We start from the raw sequence: 5,771 nt of genomic DNA on the forward strand, positions 1-5,771 counted from the left end.
GTTTACCGGGCAGCAAGGGCCTAATGAAAGCTGCATTCTGTCTTTTATCTCTCTCTTGCAAGTCAACCAACTTTATTTCATTGTAATACTAAAACGCTGTAGTGTAAACCTATGTGTAAATAACCTATGTTTACATTACCCTGACAAGCATTCTTTGTGTTCATGAAAAACAGCATGCCACAGTTATACATTTGCAAAAAACCCTTGCTTCCATGTGCTATCCTTAACCATGATCACAATTTTTTTCTAAAGTAGTTTCAGCAGTTTAGTGGCATCTAGCCGTGAGATTGCAGGTTGCAACCAACTCACCTCTCCCTCCGATTGTAGGAGAATCTATGGGGGCCGTGAAACTCGTAAAAACTGTGAAAGGTCCCTTCTAGAGCCAGCGTTTGGTTAGTCTGCTCTGTAATGTATACTGTAGAAACATGGATGGTAGAAGACAGATAATCCGAACCCAACTTATTTTCAGGTGATTATACACTAATGAAAACATACCTGTGGATACTATATTATATTTCTGATTAATAAATGACATTTAAGTAGATGAGATTGCAGATCAGAATTTCTTTTCAGTGGTCATATGGATCGTTTCAGAAGGCACTGACAAACAACCTGTTTGTTGTTTACCGGGGTAATGTGCCTGTGAAGTAATCTGTAGATCAATCAGGTAGACTCAGGCAGTAACACTGCCAGGGTTAAGGGGCTGATTCTCACTGGAGCACTGAGAGAAGAAATCAATCAACATTGTCTACAATACAAAACTTTGAAGTCACAGTGAAATGAGTGCATTGTAGCTGATTCTCCTACAGTACACATGGCAAGACATTTGAAAACCCTTTTACCCTGTCTTTCTTCTTCTTCCTCTTCTTCTTTATTACTTTCAAACTGCCTGTCTCTCACAGGCTGATAGCCGATTACACATTTTAACAATCCCTTTTGGTGTTATGTCCCACGCAAACCTGAAGAGCATGGACACAAGATGCTCTCCGCTGTCTCACTGACAAGACACCGCAGGGACAAATAGGATGAAACCATGTGCCTGAGGCTACCTCCACATGACAGGCGGTCTGCGCTGCACTCTCTGCTGGTTTGGGGGCAGAGTGAGCAGATATATCGTTGTATAATTCACAAACAAGAACTGATACGTATCTGCTGACATCTACTGCACTACATATATCCCTATACTACATCCCTGGAAATCACACATGGTTTGTAAGTTCAAGGCTTCTCACTTAAGTGTACACCCGGCACGCCCTGTGAAAGGTCAGCAGAGAACCGTTTTAAGGTTTAAACAATTTGAACTTATGCTGGAAAGATGAAACGTCTGAAGGGTAGCACTGTCGCAAGGTTAGCCCTCAAATCTTTCTGCACAGGAAAACACTTCATAGATATTATGTTGTCTGCACCATGGAATCAGAGTAAACACCATATCACCCTCCTTTGCACAAGTGTACTGAGGAATGACAATATGCTATCTTGAATCTTTAACAACCCACACCTACACAAACAAGCACCTAGAAGACCCTCTGGCTTCTCTCTGATGTTTGAGAATCTTCCGTCTCTGGCAGATTCTTTATAATCAGACACATACACACTTTTTTTTTTGAGTGTCACTGTTCAAGCTCTTTCACATTCAAGTCCTGTGTTAATCGGATATCAGAGAACATGGTGTGTGTGTTTGTACTGCAGCATCTGAGATTCGGATTCTTAAGCACAAACATACACAAATTATTTGAAGCCTCTCTGAGCTACTCAAATTACTTCACTGATTGCATGTTTCTTTGCCTGTATGTAGCTGATGCTCTTACTGAGAGCACTCCTCAATCAGAGAGCAGTTGAGAGTTCTGTGTGTTGCTAAACAACACTTTAGCATGATCGTTGATAGACATACGCCGGCTGCTATCATAATGCAACCTTTTCGGCAAAAGGTGCTGCATTTTTAGACATCACTACATCATTGGGAAATTGATTTGCATATGCTTAATTTATGATTACTGTAAACAAACGAGAAAACCGCAGTGCATTAGAGACATGGCGTAGGACGGCGTATATCAGTTGGCCAGGTCCTGGAATTAAAAACCATATTCAATCTATTTTGCATGGACAGCACTTTTAAGGGCCTGGATGGGAATTATACTCTTATAGTTGAATCGCCATAACACAAAATACAAGGACATCTCTTTCCATAGTCAAATCAACAACCACTGAGGCTCAGGGGCACTGTAGTGTCCAGTGCTCTTTTAGAGCTACAGCAACAATTATTTTAATGATTGATTTTTTTTTTCCTTCTGAATATAGTTATTTAATAATCATTTACTCTATAAACTGTCAGGCAAGGCTAGCCTAGCATCAGTAAACTAATGTGCATAAAGTGCATCTTCGGATTGTTTTTTTTGTCCAAAAAATCCAAAAGGAAACAAGTAAGTGGAGTGACCAGGTGTTGCAGATCAGTGCACTATTAATGGTAAATGTACTGCATTTTGTAGCATCTCAGATTAATAACCTTACAATGTTGTCTTTACCTGTGCAATTGTGTGTCTGTGTCTGTGTGTGAGAGAGAGAGTGTGTGTGCAAATAATAAATGACCAATAAATCATGTTTTAAATGTTAAAATATACTTGAAAAGACAAATTCTTCTTAATACTATTCTTATATTTGATGTTTTGGCCTTCCTCCCTAATGTTAGTCAGTAGACGCTGCTTATTTTATCACTAATAGTCTGATTTGGTAATTACACTAATGACTATAAATAAACACACTAATGGTGTGCCGATGTGAAACGTTGCCAGTAGCACCTTCATTGCTGTGTTCTGCCCTCTGACTCATGTATTTCCTCTCCTCCCCCCTTTATCCTCTCTTGTCTCCTTCTCTGACCTCCTACTCTCCTCCTTTTCCTGTCTTCTCCTCTCCCCGTCCATCAGCGATAACACAACTAATCCTTATTAAAAGCTGTTTTTGGGGTTGGAGCTAAATCACACACTCAGTTTATTACACACCCACACATACAATCGCAGGCGTGCTCTCCACTAACCAGGACATTATTTGATCTTCTAGTCTCCTGATTAATGGGATCTCCTCCAACAGATAAGGACTAGAAACCGGTCCTTCTATCTTTCTCCTTCACACTCTCCTCTGTTTTTATCTGTTTCTCTCGTATGGCTTTCCCGCTCAGGTCTCTCTCACCCAGTCTCACATTTAATTTGCCTTTTTGTCCTGTCATTCTCTTTTCCTCCCCTTTCTCCCCTTCATTAATGCAAATCACAGAGGCCATTCTTATTTGTACCCTTAAATTTCTCCAAATTGTCTGCATGATGGATGAGCGTTGCACACACAAACACTTACTCCTACACACTGACAGCCTTGCTTATCCATAACCTGTCCTTCAGCAGGGGGATACGATGTTTTGATCAAACAACTCGTGTGATTGTGGCGAAGGTACTTGTAAATGCATTACACAGTGGTAATTTCCTGTTAACTGCGCACACACACAAAATTGCAACACAGTGCTATGTGCAGGAAATAAATGATTGTCCTTTCTATCAACATTCTATCTATATGTCTATCTACCTAATTGTTATGTTACATAGTGCCAGCCATGAACCACAGCACTAGTTTGAGTCTGGCTGGATCTTTGTCGCTTGTGATTCCTGATCCTGTCATCTACCTACTGTCAAGATCTCAGATAAATGCATAAAAATGCTGCCAGAAACACCTACTGTCTGAAATGTAAGGCATTATTGTCATGTCAATAATAAGGTTCACATTATATAGCCAGGAAGCTAACATTATTGGTACAAATTGATGCTATTAACACAACTTATTAAAAGTTTTACTACAAACTGCTCAGTTGATGCTGTAGCCACACAGGCTGACACTGGAACTACATGATCAGAATCAGAATCAGAATTAGAAATACTTTAATAATCCCAGGGGGAAATTATTTTCATTACAAACTCCAGATATACAAACAACATATATTAAGAACAAATATATAAATATATATATAACTATATATATAAAAGATCAAATGTACAGTATAATAATGTGCAAAAAGTGCAAAAAATGATGTGTTTCAGTCAGATTACAGAGAGGGGGTGTCTGACTCTGAGGGANNTACAAACTCCAGATATACAAGCAATTAAGAATAAATATATAAATATATTATATATAATATATAAATGTGAGCAAATAGTTTGCAAGGCAGTTTTTAAAAGAAAAAATAACTGTGCAACTTGTGCAAATGAGCCAGTTAACATGAGTCAATGTTATTAACTGTGGTAGTTGTTGATCTATATAAGCAGCAACTGGAAAACATGTTGCCTTCTGCAAAACTTTACAGGGACAACTGTCTACAGGGACTGAGTGGAACATCACAGCACATGTTTTTTAGTTGTGGTAGTGTCTTACCAGGTGTGGGATAGCCAGGACAGTAAATGCAAATTTTGTCCCTGTAGCTTTAGTGGACTACTGAGAATGCATTATCTTAGCACAGAGGCTGGAGGTGTCCAGAGGCGGCCCGCTTCAACCAAAAGAGAAGAAGTGCACCATACAGCTACTGTTGTCTAATTTGCATGTTGTGTCTCTGCTGGAGTGTGCTTTCAGGAATCACCTGTCTTGTGTCCAAAATTGGAGGTGTAGGAACCCTGCAGTTCCATTATGAAGGCATCTGGAGTGCTGTCATGGTATCTGTAGATGGCCAGTAAATACATTCAAACTGTATAAAGGCTGCTCGCTAAACCAAAATGTCCCATTTCATATTTCTACAACTGTTGAATACAGAATGTGTGTGGGTTTGGTGATTTAACATGTAAATCATAATTTCTGAGTAATTAGTAATGCAATTATTTTTTCAAGTAAGTTCCCCAACACTGCCTACCACAACTGTGGCCATGTAATGTAAATAATAGCTAATGTTCAAACTTTAATCTGAATTGACAACCACTAATGATTTATCATAGTAAGGGAACAGACAACATTTACAATAAATAGGCCTATGTGGATCTTTTCTTGGGATAACTGACTGATTATACAGCCAAGCAGCAGTTGTGGCCATACAGTTTTGCAAAGAACATTGCTTTTTGCATCTTCTGGTGAAATAAAATAGAGATGTGGTCTAATTTACCTGAAACTAACCATCTGACCAGCAGCAATCAAAGTTATTTTAAGACTTTCTGATCCCCCTTCCTGCTAAACAGCTCTTCAAACCTATTTAGAAATCTATTTAATTTTGTTAATGCAAAAGTCAGAGTCAAATTCATTTGGAGGGAAGGTCAATATCTCCACTTCTGTTCTTTCTGTGTCTTTTTGTAGATTTTCTTTGGAGGTTTGCCTTGTGTTTGTTCTTTATCAAGCAGAACAAGGTTAATCTGATTTATTTATTCAAGGACCGAGGGTTTACTGACGGTTTACATTACTGTGTTTATTGCCACTCAGTGTCACATTCTGCACACTTCTAACCTTGGAGTAATGATGCACTTTTCTGCCACTGAGCAGCTCCACTGGGGCAGCTGGGGGTCCAGTGCCTTGCTCAAGAGCAGGGTGCTTTTTAAAAGGAGAGGCTGTACTGACCTCCTTTACACAGATTTTTGCCATGCGCATTCTATGAAGTCCCCCCCCCCCCATTAAAAATGAAGGACTGGTACAATTAGGGGCCTCAAACTGCCATTCATGGGTCCATAAGGCAGTTATCATTGGACAGCCGGGTCACTGTGTATCCAGCATACTAATTTAAAGGCAGCATCTCTCATTCTCATAGACACACACACACACAC

This window comes from Morone saxatilis, unplaced genomic scaffold (assembly GCF_004916995.1).
Source record: "Morone saxatilis isolate NCDOM2014 unplaced genomic scaffold, NCSU_SB_2.0 Contig18, whole genome shotgun sequence".
NCBI classification, from domain to species: Eukaryota; Metazoa; Chordata; class Actinopteri; family Moronidae; genus Morone; species Morone saxatilis.